This window comes from Bos grunniens, chromosome 3, assembly GCF_055505025.1.
Source record: "Bos grunniens cultivar Pamir isolate PY7600 chromosome 3, Bosgru_T2T1.0, whole genome shotgun sequence".
NCBI classification, from domain to species: Eukaryota; Metazoa; Chordata; class Mammalia; order Artiodactyla; family Bovidae; genus Bos; species Bos grunniens.
Window position 1 is genome coordinate 84755617 of NC_141167.1, and position 16626 is coordinate 84772242.

The 16626-nt window shown below is 38.9% G+C and overlaps 1 long non-coding RNA gene across 1 annotated transcript; it reads left to right on the forward strand.

Annotated features, from left to right (window-relative positions):
• The first annotated feature begins 6364 nt into the window (after positions 1-6364).
• On the forward strand, positions 6365-15068 carry LOC147375938 (uncharacterized). Its single transcript, XR_015160586.1, has 3 exons — positions 6365-6521; positions 10327-10381; positions 13978-15068. It is a non-coding gene; the product is annotated as an uncharacterized LOC147375938 (long non-coding RNA).
• The last annotated feature ends 1558 nt before the right edge of the window (positions 15069-16626 follow it).

Here is a 16626-nt window from a genome sequence, read left to right on the forward strand (position 1 = left end):
AAATAAATGACAGCATAAAAGACAAAAAAGTTTATAACATGTTGACAGTGATAAGATATTCTGACTTTAGAAAAAAACTAGTTTTAAATTTTCTTTGTTTTTTTTTTTTGGTCACTAAATTGTGTCCAACTCTTTTGTGATCCCATGGACTGTTGCCTGTCAGGCTCCTCTGTACATAGGATTTCCCAGGCAAGAATACGAAAGTGGGTTGTTATTTCCTTCTGCAGGGATTTTCCTTACCCAGGGATTGAACCTGGGTCTGCTGCATTGGCAAATGGATTCTTTACCACTGAGCCATTAGAGAAGCCCTAAAGTTTCTTAGAGTCTCAGTTAACTCTATAAACCTCAGTAAAACGTGAAGATTTGAAAACCGTCATTCACATTTTTCCTTTCCTTTAGAAAGCAATGCTATTGTTATACCAAGAACAAGAGCAAGGTCAAAAGGATTCTCAAACTCACCTGTCCCTTTCATCCACTTACCCTCAGGTTTCTAAATTGCCAGTATGATCACACATTATCCCCCTGCTTATACATTTTCAGCAGGCTCTTGTTACCCACAGACCAAGCTCGGGTTCTTTCACATAGCCTATGGGTTTGTTTGTGTTTTTGTCATCCAAACACTAACTCTAGTCTTTCAGCTCTGTTTCTACCAAATACCTTCATCACCTTAATGGACACATCACACACACAAACACTTAATATTTCATAACAGAAAGCCAAGAGTTCTTGAAATATAATATGAAGGCTTACATGGTCTTCCTTGCACAAACTTTTATCATTGCCTGAAAGTTTCTCTCTACCATGTCTGCCCTGTCTTGCTTACTTCACACTCCAGACTCCTTCTTCCTCCTTTAAGATATAGATGCTATGTCCTTATACTCACCCAGGAAATGTTGGAAGAGTTCCTCCTCGCTGTTCACGCTCTGTGTGCTCCCATGGCACCCTTTGCATGCTCGTCTCAGCATTTGCCATGCTGGGTTTATTCACGTATCTCCTCCACTAGACTACAGAGACTGTTACAGTATTTCCATTTCTCCAGTGCATAAACCAACACCTGCTATATAGTATGTACTCAGGACACACTTACTGAATACTGCATTTGTCCAAAAGAAATTTGCACCACTAATAATAATAAATATTTCACACAAAGCAATGATGCTTAAATTTAAAAATAAAAGCAAATAATAAGACTATCCAGTTCAGTTCAGTCACTCAGTCATGTCCAACTCTTTGCGACCCCATGAACTGCAGCACATCAGGCCTCCCTATCCATCACCAACTCCGGGGTCCACTGAAACCCATGTCCATTGAGTTGATGAGGCCATCCAACCATCTCATCCTCTGTTGTCCCCTTTTCCTCCTGCCCTCAATCTTTCCCAGCACCGGGGTCTTTTAAATGAGTCAGCTCTTCTCATCAAGCAGCCAAAGCATTGGAGTTTCAGCTTCAAAATCAGTCCTTCCAATGAATACCCAGAACTGACTCCTTTAGGATGAACTAGTTGGATCTCTTTGCTGTCCAAGGGGATCTCAAGAGTCTTCTCCAACACCACAGTTCAAAAGCATAAATTCATTGGTGCTCAGCTTTCTTTATACTCCAACTCTCACATCCATACATGACTACTGGAAAAACCATAGCCTTCACTAGACAGACCTTTGTTGACAAAGTAATCTCTCTGCTTTTTTAATATGCTATCTAGGTTGGTCATAACTTTCCTTCCAAGAAGCAAGCATCTTTTAAGTTCATGGCTGCAATCACCATCTGCAGTGATTTTGGAGCCCCCCAAAATAAAGTCAGCTACTGTTTCCACTGTTTCCCCATCTATTTTACATGAAGTGATGGGACCAGATGCCATGATCTTCGTTTTCTGAATGTTGAGCTTTAAGCCAACTTTTTCACTCTCCTCTTTTACTTTCATCAAGAAGCTCTTTAGTTCTTCTTCACTTTCTGCCATAAGGGTGGTATCATCTGCATATCTGAGGTTATTGATATTTCTCCCAGAAATCTTGATTCCAGCTTGTGCTTCTTTCTCATGATGTACTTTTCATAGAAGTTAAATAAGCAGGATGACAATATACAGCCTTGATGTACTCCTTTTCCTATTTGGAACCAATGTATTGTTCCATGTCCAGCTATAACTGTTCCTTCCTGACCTGTATGCAGGTTTCTCAAGAGGAAGGTCAGGTGGTCTGGTATTCCCATCTTTGAAGAATTTTCCACAGTTTATTGTGGGCCACACAGTCAAAGTCTTTGGCATAGTCAATAAAGCAGAAATAGATGTTTTTCTGGAACTCCCTTGTTTATTCCATGATGCAGTGATTGTTGGCATTTGATCTCTGGTTCCTCTGCCTTTTCTAAAACCAGCTTGGACACCTGAAAGTTCACAGTTCATGTGTTGCTGAAGCCTGGCTTGGAGAATTTTGAGCATTACTTTACTAGTGTGTGAGATCAGTGCAATTGTGTGGTAGTTTGAGCATTCTTTGGCATTGCCTTTCTTTGGGATTGGAATGAAAACTGACCTTTTCCAGTCCTGTGGCCACTGCTGAGTCTTCCAAATTTGCTGACATATTGAGTGCAGCATTTTCACAGCATCCTCTTTCAGGATTTGAAATTGCTCAACTGGAATTCCATCACCTCCACTAGCTTTGTTCATAGTGATGCTTCCTAAGGCCCACTTGACTTCACATTCCAGGATGTCTGGGTCTAGGTTAGTGATCACATCATCATGGTTATCTGGGTCATGGAGATACCTCTTTTGTATAATTCTTCTGTGTATTCTTGCTGCCTCCTCTTAATATCTTCTGCTTCTGTTAGGTCCATACCATTTCTGTCCTTTATTGAGCCCAATTTGCATGAAATGTTCCCTTGGTATCTCTAATTTTCTTCAAGAGATCGCTAGTCTTTCCCATTCTATTGTTTTACTCTATTTCTTTGCATTGATCACTGGGGAAGGCTTTCTTATCTCTCCTTGCTATTCTTTGGAACTCTTTATTCAAATGGGTGTATCTTTCCTTTTCTCCTTTGCCCTTCACTTCTCTTCTTTTCTCAGCTATTTTTCAGGCCTCCTCAGACAACCATTTTGCCTTTTTGCATTTCTTTTTCTTGGGGATGGTCTTGATCACTGCCTCCTGTACAATGTCACAAACCTCTGTCCATAGTTCTTCAGGCACTCTGTCTATCAGATCTAGTCCCTTAAATCTATTTCTTACTTCCAGTGGATAATCATATGGGATTTGATTTAGGTCATACCTGAATGGTCTAGTGGTTTTCCCCACTTTCTTCAATTAAATATGCATTTGTCAATAAGGAGTTCATGATCTGAGCCACAGTCAGCTCCCAGTCTTGTTCTTGCTGACTGTATAGAGCTTCTCCAATTTTGGCTACAAAGAATATAATCAATCTGATTTCATTGTTGACCATCTGGTGATGTCCATGTGTAGAGTCTTCTCTTGTGTTGTTGGAAGAGGATTGGATTACTGTGATATTGAATGGTTTGCTTTGGAAATGAACAGAGATCATTCTGTCATTACTAATTTGGCAAGGACTAAAATTCTATTTATGTAAAAGCTGTCATGTATCAGAAGTTAATCCAGGACTCAGCAGGTACAATCTTGGTTCTTGGAGAGCATTTCAAAACATCAGTAAGTGTCAGGTACTTTTTTTTCCTTAATGGCTATAGAGATAGGTTGTTTTTAAATGTTCCAGCCTCATGACACTCTATATAATACTACAGACTAACACTTGGGTGGTCCTTTAAATAATGTAATTTATAAACATAAGCATAAAAAACAGTAAGCTGAGAATTGCTAGATCAAGACACATTTACAGTGAACTTTAAGCCACATTGAATTTTTCTCTTTTAATTTTTTTAATATATATATTTCACTATAATTTTACTATAGCTTGCATTCAGATGGCAACCTATAATAGTTTCAGATTTTTATGGCTGGTTTTCTGATGTAAAATGAAGTTTTAAATGCTTGCTTAATAAGGAATTTTAAATAGTTTGATTCCTCCTTGCAACACTTTCTGCCAAATGCCCTTGTTCTGCAGGAAGTTTCATTAGCGTGTGCCCTGCTCATCCTCCCAGCCCTCATTGCTTCAGACAAGCATGGGTTTAATTGAGAGAAAACCTAGCCGTGACTGTGACTCAGGTGTGAAGGCTGTTTCTCTCAGCAAATTAAATCCAGTAGAATGACTGAGTGTTCTTTTCTATACCCTTATGATAGATTTAATTCTGAATATTAATTGTTCTTATAGCCTCTACTCTGTGATTGTTTTCTTCAGGATCTTATTGAGGGTGATTGATGTTTAGATAAATTTGATGGTTTTGTATAAAGAGAGAAAGATTAACATGTGCCAGCAAGAACACTACTAGGTCATAAGATCTTAGATTGGCCTACATAGAAATACAATATTAACTCATGCTGTTGCAGATTTGAAGAGTCTGGTAAATAAAATTCAAAGTTGATAATTAAGGTGGGAAAAAAGTTAGTTTCTTAGATCGTTTCTAATACTTTTTCTTTTCAATATCCAAACAGATATGTCTTTTGGTTTACCAGTTAACTCAACTGGAAAAATAATTTCTTGATCATATTCATGTGTGCATGTGTGCTAAGTCACTTCAGTCATGTCCAACTTCTTGTGACAATATGGACATTATACAGCCTGCCAGGCTCCTCTGTCTATGGGATTCTCCAGGCAAGAATACTAGAGTGGGTTGCCATGCTCTCCTCCAGGGGATCTTCCTGACCTAGGGATCTAACCCATGTCCCCTGAGGCTACTGTATTGCAGGCAGATTTTTTACCACTGAGCTATGCAGGAAGACCAATAATATTCATAGTGATGCTAGAAGAACAGAGGAGAAAATGAAGATTTTAAACTTTCTGTTTCTACTACCACCTCACTCCCATGCTGAACTATTAGAATCTTTAAGACAGGAGGGGAGCATTGCTTAGAGGATCCATATGTGATTCTTGGACTTGAACATTACTGTAATATATTTAAGTTTACTTTGTACAAGTGTAAATGTATCATTTTTAAATCAGCTCTCATTTTCCTTCCTCCATGATTTCTTTATAATTTTTTCTTATTATTCAGCACTTACTTTTATTAATAGCCTCAAATCTTTTCTGAAATCAGAACATAAAAACAAAGTGAAATGATTTTCACATAGGAAGAAAAAGGAATTGATAAATTCACTTTGTAATTATATTTCTAGTTTACTTTATATTATCAGAGTATCATTTAACAAAAAGCCTCTGCTTTGGGCTGCTAATAGTTTATGTAAAATACCTTTGCTAAACTAGACTCCTTAGGGTGAAGCAAGTTCACTTGTGAAATCCATCCACATCTTTATTAACTAAAGGCCATAATGAAGGCAGAATTTCTTGCTTAAAAAAAAAATTACCTTGGGTATAGATGCTAATCTAAAATCTACTTCATGAATTTGCTTATTTTTTTCTGCTCCCTTCAGACATTAGCCAGCTAAAGCCATTACACATACATTAATTACACCAATTAGTCCCAACTGCACACACACATACATTCAAGACTTGATTATCTGAGCTAAAAGAAGTGGTTAGGCATGGCACAAATAATACAAATGAGCAAAAAATTCAAATCCCAGGTACATTGAACTAATGAATGCATTATATATTTTTGGCACAGCTCAGTTACCTTATTATGCTTTTCTTAATTTAATAATGCAATTACCTTACATTTCCATATTCCATCCAGGTAATGATAGGGAGAGCAGGCCCAGATTTATAAATTGCATTGGGAAAAAGCTGGCCTGCAATTTAAGGATTTGGTCACATCTTCTAGTCCTTCTTTATTTTCAAATATGTCTTTTATACCTACTTGAACATCCCCTACCTTGTTGATTTAATGCCCACAATGTCCAACACACCCAAGAAAGATTACCCTCACAGATACAAGCATTCATTCATTCATCTCCTATAATTAAAGGCAACTGGAAGGCAGACAGTCCCTACCTAAAAGTAATCCCAACTTTCATTTCCTTGGAGTTTGGGGAGTTTATTACTTTCTCGAGTGAACTTTCATAAGATTTTGCTAGTTTTAATCACCCTTTGTAAGACAGCAGAGTGTAATGCATTGATTTCAAACTTTACTGTGCCAAACAAAACAACTTCGAGAGCCTGGTTAAAACACAGGTTGCTGGGCTCCCACATCCAGATTTTTCAAATTAGTTGGTCTAGGAGGGTATCCAATAATTTGCATCACTTACAAGTTCTCTGGTGATGTGGATGCTAGTAGTCTGGGGGTCTCACTTTGAGAATCACTAGTGTAATGGTGGGCTTCCCAGGTGGCACTAATGGTAAAGAACTTTCTTGCCAATGCAGGAGACATAAAAGACAGTGGCTCAATCCCTGGGTTGGGAACATCGCCTGAAGGAGGAAATGGCAATCCACTCCAGTATTCTTGCCTGGAGAATCCCACAGACAGAGGAGCCTGTCGGGCGACGGTCCATAGGGTTGCAGAGAGTCCAACACAACTGAAGTGAGTTAGCATGCATGCACAAACAGTGTAATGATAAAGAATGTAGCTTAAACCCAGATCCAGCATATTTAGCTATGTGACCTAGGTTTAACCTTGAGCCTCAATTTTCTTACCTGTAACCTGAGGGTAATTATAGCAACCCAGTGCATAGAGTTATTTTGGTTACTAAATGAGTTACATATTTTAAATGCTTACAATGATATCTAGTAACTGGTGTTGATTATTATTGTTGTTGTGTCTATTTATAGACATAAGTCATCCAGGGTAATCATAAATGAATTAACACTAAAAAAAGAAGAAAATGCCTTTCTCTGAAACAGTTGGCTGAGCACTGGACATTGGGAGAAAAAGAATGTTGATAGACAATCCCTTAGAGTAACTTGAAGAGGAAGATCTTGGGAAAGCATGCAGACCTTTACTATATTATATTTCACAAGGCAGGAAAAGAATACATGGCAAAAGTGAGGGAAAGGGTACTAAGGAGAAAGTCTTTGATTTTTTTCTGATGTGCTGATGCTGGGTTCACATTAGGGATTCAGTAAATATGTGTTACATGTCTATTTGGCTATTTAATCCCTGAGTGAGAACTGAATACACAAATGTGAGCAAATCTGAAATGTTCTCTGCTTTCCTACAACTTAAAATTTAGTTTAAAAAAACATTCAACTCCATGTGGAAAAGCAAATGGCACAAATACCAAAGAGGGTCTTATTTCTTTAGAAATATCCAGTGAGACTTCTCAGAAAAAATGATTCAATAGTTACAGTCCACAAACAAGACAAGTTAAGTCAATAGAAATTTATCAGTTTTCAAAATAAATAGATGATAGAGAGGTGTATGAGTGACCAGATGGATAGATAGATAGGTGTTGAATCAAAGCCTATTGAGGGAATAAATTTTTCTAGTTAACAATAATTTGTGGTATAGAAATTAAATAATAAGACCAAATTTAAAAATAAGACCAAACTTTTTAACAATCTAACAGAAATTACTTCAAAGAAAGTTATAGAAAATTCAACTTTTCGGAGGCTTAAATGAATAAGAAATAATTTTTCTTAGATAAAAGAAATCTGGAAGCAAGCAATATCAGTTTGGTGGCTGAAAACTTCAGGACCCATGGCTTTGAAATTCCCTCAGCCTTTCTGTTGCAGGAAGGCAGACCCTTTTCAGGGCCAAGGAGTGGGCTCTTGTCTAATGCTTAGAAATGAATTGCCTGAGGAGACACACGTGCTGACAAAGCAGGAGACTTTATTGGGAAGGGGCATCTGGTCAAAGAGCAGCAGGGTAAGGGAACCCAGAACTGCCCTGCCACATGGCTCACAGACTCAGGTTTTGTGGTAATGGGGTTAGTTTCCAGGTTGTCTCTGGCCAATCATCCTGACTAAGGGTTCTTCTTGTTGGAGCTCGCAGCACCCAACCAAGATGGAGTCTAGTAAGAAGGATTCTGGGAGGTTGATAGGACATATGGACTGACATCTCCTCTTTCCTTTTGATCTTTCCTTTATATATATGAAAGTTTTATATATATGAAAGTGAAAATGAAAGTCAGTCAGTCATGTCCAACTCTGAGACCTCATGGACTACACAATCCATGGAATTCTCCAGGGCAGAATACTGGAGTGGGTAGCTGTTTCCTCCTCTATGGAATCTTCCTAACTCAGGGATTGAACCTAGGTCTCCCACATCTGGGAAGCCTAAGAATACTGGAGTGGGTAGCCTATCCCTTCTACCAGTGGATCTTCCTGACTCAGGAATTGAACCAGGGTCTCCTGCATTGCAGGTGGATTCTTTACCAGCTGAGCTACCAAGGAAGCTATATGTTTATATATATGTACATATATATACCTAGTCCATGGGGTCGCAGAGTTGGACATATATTTCCTGGTAGTCGCTTGTTAGTTCTGTGTTCCTTACCAGGATCTCCTCTCCTAAGATAACTCATGCAAATGGTTACTGTGGTGCCTGACCAGAGTGGGTGGTTTTAGTTAGTGATTCCCCTAACATTTCCATCCTGATTATTACCTCATGGTCACAAGACAAGCTTCACTATTCAAGGCAGAAAAGGGATGCATTTTGTACATTTTCACCTACTTTTCTGATATTCCTTAACTCCCCTCCCCACCCCACCCACAAATATATTTTTCTTTAAGCATCAAAGTCAGAACTGATTCACCAGGTGACTCCAGGGGCAAGGCAGGATGGAGACTAGAAAAGGAATTGTCATAATTTCCTTTGGTTAAGCATGACCCCCTTTCTTAGGAGGAGTCTGAGTACAAAACTGGCATCTTCTTACCTAGGAAGAAGGAGCAACTGACAGTTTCTGCTACAAAAACATGCAATTTTGGTTTATAGGTCCATTTACAGTTACTGGGCTTCCCTTGTGGCTCAGCTGGTAAAGAACCCATTTGCAATGCTGGAGACCTAGGGTTGATCCCTGGGTTGGGAAGATCCCCTGGAGAAGGGAAAGGCTACCCACTTCAGTATTCTGGCTATATAGTCCATGGGGTCGCAGAGTTGACATGACCGAGCGACTTTCATTTTCTTTCAAAATACTTGGTGCATATGATGGTAGAAAACTAGCATTTTAACAAATTATTTTAGTGAATATCAACACTATCAAGTATCAAACATTATGATGAGTTCTTTTGCATTCTTTATGTTTAATCTTCACAACTTCCATTTTCTGATGAAGAATCAGAGGTTTAGAAAGGTCTAACAACTTGCTTAAAGGCAAATAGTTTGAGTTAGAGATTGAAATCCATGTTTGTACAACTTCACCTAGAGTTTCTATTTTTCCTAGTTTTCCACTTATGTTTTAATCCAATAATTCTTTCTAGGTATAACATTTGCTATCTCTTGGGGGAAAATACTTAAAATTATTACTGACCAATTCATTGAAGCTGTTTTTATTTGAAAAATAATTCAAGAGAAAATTGACTTAAAGTCAATTCACTTAAAGTCACCAGCTTACTTCTTTTGTTCACTTTCAGTTTTTCTGTCAGACTTGTGATGAGTCAGGTCCAGTTTGCTGCCTTTCCTCCCAAGTTAACTATTAACTCCTCTGAGGGCAAGGATCATCTCTTTTATATCTCACTTAACCTATTCCCAGAACACAGGGGAGAGAGAAGTGGTCAAGAAAGAGTTGCAGGCGTCAAGTAGTATAAGTCAGCAGCAGAGTGACCCTTAATGTGAAATGTCAGCTAGAAATGTAATAGATGAAGAATGAGATTATTTGATGGTAAAAAGAAACTGCTAAGAAAATTTCCACTTGTGCTCTCTTTATGACCTATGTATTCAAGGCCAGAGTAAAAGAATGTAGAGAGTTCACTGGGCAATAGTTAAATGCATGGATGACCACACTCGAAGCCTCTAGACAATTGGATCTTTCAAAAGAACACATACATGAACTGAGTTCTGACTCTGTACTCAGGTAGAAAAATCATCCCCTAATGTAATCAGAGATAGAAAGTGTGAAATGAAGTGAAATGGGGAAATGAAAAAGGAAGGAATACAGTTGAATGTTTATAGGAAAAAATGATAAGAAAAAGTGAAGAAGGATCTTAAGAGCTAGAAGCCCCAACGTGCACAGAAAATATTCTCTATTAAAAAAAATAATAAGAAACAACTCAAATGACAATCAGATGCAGAATGCTTGAATATATTAGGTTATGTACATAAAATAAAAGTTATTCAGAGACTAGAAAAAATACTAATGTGTACATATATCACATATGTCAGACTTTATACCATTTAATTCTCATAGCCACCTTATATGTAATATACTATCATTATTCTTATTTTCTAGGTGATAAAACTAAGGCACAGCTATGTAAAGTAACTTGTTCAAAGTCACACAGCTGGTAAGTGAAAGAACTGGGATTCAAACCTAGGGAGTTTTTGCTTAAGCCCTGAGCTGTATGAAATGACCTAAACTCACTATTACCCTTATATGAAATGAACAAGTCACTGAACAACAGGTATGCTCATGGTCCTGTTTTTTTCTTAATGTAATATAGAGCTACAAAGAAAGAGTGAGTAGAACAAAATCAAATGTTAAAGAAGAAAATGAGGTAATTTAAAACTCTCTGGCACATCCCCAACCAATTACAAAAAGCATTAAATTGTGTTTGGGAGATGCAACATTGTGAAATTCCTCTAAAGCATTTAGCTGGCTTTGAAATGCCCCTTCGGCTGTAAGAGAAGATCATTTTCATATCCCCTCTACGGATCCGCTTGATTGCGTGTCAGCTCTATTAGGAAGTTGCTTCTCACTAATTCAAGTTGACTTTTTATTAGCCACTTACACCTCAAGCATCAGACACATGACCATTTGGGGGTTTAAAAGCTGCCATCACTTATATCCAGGCAGACTTAGTTCTTGGCTATGACCAAGACACAGCATTAGAATTTGAAGGTTAACTGAGTGCACTATTTTTTGAATTCTTTACTTTTACTATCTGCTTTTAATTCTTCTGTGAGGAGAAAACTATGGAGAATGAAACAAACCAAGTGACCCCAAGCAAGTGTGGGGGAAGAAGAGAGTAGTTCTTTGTAATACAGGATTTCTCTCCAGCAGTAAGCTGACATGCACTAAAAGATAAAAGGGCCAAGGTCAGCCAGAAGCTCCAGGGGGTCCTTTCCCAAGATGGCCAGCCTGGGATAATTACCCTCACACAGGAAAATTACCTGAGTTGTCCCTCAGGCACAAAGACAAAATAAATCAAAGCAGTTGCAAAGCTTGGTTTTGTCAGACTGCCACTTTTCTGTTCTCAGTGTTTCATGATTCTCTGAGTGATTTATTTATCCATATAAATTTTCAAAGTAATTCATTAATATTAAAGAAAGGTTGGAACTTGATCTTTAGTGGGAGAGGGATTTGGAGTAAGAGGACTACTCATTAATAGATTGAGTATTTCCTCCCCACCCTCTTGTAAGCATCACATCTACTTTCATTATATTCTGACCTGAATTTCTTAGATCTGGGGGTCACTGAGATGTTATGAAGTGTTGGTCTACAATTCCCAGTGAAATTTGAGACCCATGTACAAGAGAGGTACTGACAGGGGGCATCAGGCTTAATTTTTTATGTTATTTTATATCTCAAAAAACTTCAAAAAAAAAAAAAAAAACCATAAAAATGAAGGCAGAGAACTATCCAAAGGGGCTAGTGGGCTAAGACACTGATTGGAAGTATAGTTTTCAAGATCCCATCTCTGCTCTTAACATATCATTTGTTGTTGTACTCAGTCATTCAGTCATGGCCAACACTTTGCAACCCCATGGACTGTAGCCCGCCAGGCTCCTCTGAACATGGGATTTTCCAGGCAAGAATGCTGGAGTGGGTTGCATTTCCTTCTCCAGGGGAATTTCTTGACTCAGGGACCAAACCCAAGTCCCCTGCACTGGCAGGAGGATTTTTTTTTTTTTTTTTTTTTACCACTGAGCCACCTGGGAAACCCATGGCATATCATTTACTCTAAGTCAAATTGCTTACTCCTTGTTGTTTCAGAATTTTCTATATACTAGAAACCAAAGAAAACTTGTAATACTGATATACAAAATTTGGAACTAAATCAGGCATCACCACTGATCCTACAATTCATTATATAGAAGAAAAACCAAACATCTAGGGCTTTCATGGAGTTACATGAGTGGTAAGGTATAAAGATTCAGATGTCTGGACTCCCTGCTTGAGAAGTTTCCTGCTGCCGTATGTTGACCATGGGACAAGAACCAGTGGGAAACTTAAGATGACAAAAAGTCTAGTTTTTCTTAAGTGGGGCTATTTACCTCATGGTTGGATGGCATCATGGACTCAATGGACAGCAGTTTGAGCAAACTCTGGGAGATAGTGAAGGACAGAGAAGTTCTGGTTTGCTGCAGTCCATGGGATCACAAAGAGTCAGACACAACTTAGCAACTGAACAACAATTTACTTCATATTTCTGTGCTTCCATTTCCGTAAGTAGAAAATGAGAGGTCTAGAATTCCTTATGCAAATAATTTTTAAGACTCAGTGACCATTCAGAAAAACAAATGAGTAAAGCAACAACAACCAAAAGCACATAGAAGCTGAGTTGAAAATCCTATGACGTCACTAAAGGATATGTGCTTGCTAAGTCACTTCAGTAATATCTGACTCTTTGTGACCCTGTGGACAATAGCCTAGGCTCCTCTGTCCATGGGATTCTCCAGACAAGAATACTGGAGTGGGTTGTGACGCCCTTCTCCAGGGGATCTTCCTGACCCGGGGATTGAACCTGCGTCTCTTGTGTCTCCTGCATCAGCAGGTGAATTTTTTACCACTAGCACCACCTGGGAAGTCTCACTAAAAGGATGGCCAATGAATTATTAAAGAAAGCACCATCTTGTCCAAAGGCAACAGCATGTGGAGCTCAGGTTCTAAAGTGAGGCTTCCTGAAATGAGTGCCTACCCTGCAAGATGCTCCATAAAAAGAGGGCTCCAAGATTGGATAGCTAAGTCTGGGTACTCAGAACATTGTATATAGCATGTGCAGAGATTGCATGGTAGTTGAGCACCTTCAAGGCTATAAGAAATCCAAAGTAAAGAAACCTATGTATCCTTGCTTAATATAGCATTTACTATGCATAAATGACCAGAAAACTCTTGTTTATTCATGGACTAACTATTAATATATAAATGTTCTGCACAACACACAGTAGGAAACTTGAGGGCAAAGTAAAGACTTCTGTTGCCCATCCCCTCAGCCCTTTTCTCAGTTCAAGGCCATCTCCTCAACCTGGACCTACAGTTTCCAACTACTCCTCTTCAGTCCTCTGGTAGTTCTCACCTTGGGGATTCTGGGTAGAGGATCATGCCCAGAATTCCTGTCTTTGTTGTGAATAGAGCAGGAGAGAGAGGGATATCTGGTACTAAGAGGCAAGATAGCAGCAGGGAAACAGTCATCCACTTTGGACATGAATGGGGGCTGGATGGACAAGTGCACCAGTACAAAAAGTAAAAACCAAAGCCAGACTCAGGCAAAATGACATGGGTGATCACCCTATTGCTCCAGGGGTGACTCCCAGGCTGCCACTAGTCAGGGGCCACAGTAGGGCAGTTGAATATATCTCATCATTTCAATGTCCTTTTCCTTTTTCCCTTGTCTTAAAGTAAAACTATAGAGTTCCTACTGATAATTAATTGCTCCTTTTTCTAGGTTTACGTTGGCTCTTTGTTTATATCTGTTTATATATATTGCCTAGTTTTATAGCATAATTTGCATGTCTTCAGTCCCAGCCAAAATATAAAGTACTATGAAGTACAGCATCTACATTATTCATTGTTTCACCCTTAGAACTCGGCACATAGTGGGAACTTAATAAATGGTTAAATGGATAAACAAATGATGATAAATGCAAGAATGACAGAAAGCACAACTTGTAGATTAACCAACCATTGTGACTCTCCAAATTTATGCTTTTTGTCACTCAGGTTTAAAGGCTATAAACTTGTCAGCAATTATTTAATACCCACCCGCAGCCTCCACGTGCTTATAGATCACATCCCCAACCTTCACTGTTCAAACTTATTGTTCTTACAAAGAACTGATGCTTTTGAACTGTGGTGCTGAAGAAAACTCGTCAGAGTCCTTTGGAGAGCAAGGAGATCAAACCACTCAATCCTAAAGGAAATCAATCCTAAATATTCATTGGAAGGACTGATGCTGAAGCTGAAGTTCCAATACTTTGACTACCTGATGCGAAGAGCTGACTCATTAGAAAAGACCCTGATGCTGGGAAAGATTGAAGGCAGGAGGAGAAGGGGACAACAAAGGATGAGATGGTTGGATGGCATCACCAACTCGATGGACATGAACTTGGGCAAACTGAGGGAGATGGTGAGGGACAGGGAAGGCTGGTGTGCTGCAGTCCATGGGGTTGCAAAGAGTTGGGACACAACTTGGTGACTGAAAAACAACAACAACGGAATTCTAACCCACAGCACACCTTTTCTTTTAGCACTCTTTAAGCACATCCCTTGGTGTCCAAGGAAATCCTGAGATATAGCTTTAAATTTTTTTAAAAGATAAAGTGTTTGTATAAAAGGAAGAGAAAATACCTCAATTCCAAACACTTTGGTAAATGTAGTGGTGAAAATGTAGAGGAAAACTGACCCAAAAAGTGTATACACAACTAGTTTGTGTTGATCATAAGAAGGGAACAGATTCATCTCCCTCCTTGGGATTGAACATGCCTTGCTCTTTATCAAGGACAAGCAAGGTGGAGGAGAGCAAAAGCCGAAGGCCAAGATGTTTAAGAGACAAGATTAATGACATTCATAAAATTGATGGAGGCCTGTGGGCTTGAAGTGATTGTGATAGCTCACATGGGTCCAAGGGTGTAAATATTTAACAAACAATCACTTCGTGGTCTCATATTTACAAAAGTGAAAGTGGGGATATAATTCTCTCTTTGAGGACTCAGTTATTTAACAATTAAAGGAAGGAAAAAAAAATCTAAAGGGATTTCCTCTTCAAATGATTTCCTTCTGAAACCATACTCAATTCATTCACGGCTTGAGGTGAAGTTTCTCATTCTTATTGCTTCTTTGCAACACAGGTTTTGAGTTGTTCTGACAACCGTTCCTCCTTTTTTTTTTTTTTTTTTTTAGTTTTTATTGGAGTATAGTTGCTTCACAATGTTGTGTTAGTTTCTACTGCACAGCAAAGTGAATCAACCATACATGTACATATACCGCCTCTCTTTTGGACTTTCTATTCAGGTCACCACAGTGCATTAAGTAGAGTTCCCTGGACTCTAATGTGAACCTATGCATGTGGTCTTTGCTTCCCAGGTCGTGCTAGTGGTAAAGAACCCACCTGCCAGTGCAGGTTAGACTTAAAAGATGCAGGTTCGATCCCTGGGTGGGGAAGATCCCCTGGAGGAGGGCACAGCAACCCACTCCAGTACTCTTGCCTGGAGAATCCCATGGACAGAAGAGCCTGGTGGGCCACAGTCCATAGGGTTGCAAAAAGTCAAACATGACTGAAGTGACTTAGCACGCAGCAAACATGCAGTCTTTGCTCCCTGGAGTGAGTAAGTCTGTTTAGTAAATTGACTTGTAACCACAGGCTCACATCTCTCAATACTTAATTGCTCTTGGTTCAACCTATTTTGTGTTTTGTTCTTTTTCAGGGAGCATGTTTCAGTAAGGGGGTATTCCTTCTGTGTCAACCAGGGGGAGCATCCCAGATCTGGACCCATTTAGTGTCTCATACAGGACTCTTGGCCAATTCAATCAACTTCCCCTCATCCCCACTCCCAGTCACTGTACTTTTAGGCCAAGGTGACAAAGGCACTGTGAGAATATATTGGTGAGCTTATTCCTGCCAGCAAGAGAGTGACATTGCTCACTTTGGAAAGGTAAATCAACTTCACAAAGTACACCATCAGTTTAATAAGAGTCTATATTTATTGAGCACTAATTATGGGCCAGGCACTGCACTGAGTGATTTACAAACATTATTTCATTAAACTATCACTACAGTTTTATGAAGTAGGTATTTTTATTATTCCCCAGCTTACAAATGATGTAACTAAGATTTAGAGAGGTTATGTAACATGCTCAAGGTCATAAAGCTAGGAAGTGAATGAGCAAAGATTATAATCCATATCTGTCTGGCTCCCAGAGTTTGCCCTTTAATTAATCTACTATAATACCTCACAAATAATGAGTAAAAAAGACAAAGTGCTAAATAAATGATAGTTGATTTTAAAAATATGAGAAAGGAACTTGCTAAAATTATTATGGTGATTGAATATTTAAAAGAATCCTGAAAATTTCCAGAGCAGAAACCTATTAGCATTACACTAGGAGCAAATGGGTGAGTTTTTCATAAAGACCCTCCTATGAGGTTATCTTTATGGGCAGGTGATAGTCAAGGCCAAGACAACTGAGTGGAAGTAAATCACACTCAAGTTGGTGATGAAGCAACAGTTTTTCTGCAGGATAACTAATGCACTCAATATTCTTGTCTCTTCTTGCTGAGCTTCCCAGATCCCATCCACCCAGTGTTTAATGTGGGAATCCTCTCTCTCCAGTTTTGTTTACGCCACATGTCATCCATTCCTTCTGCTGATT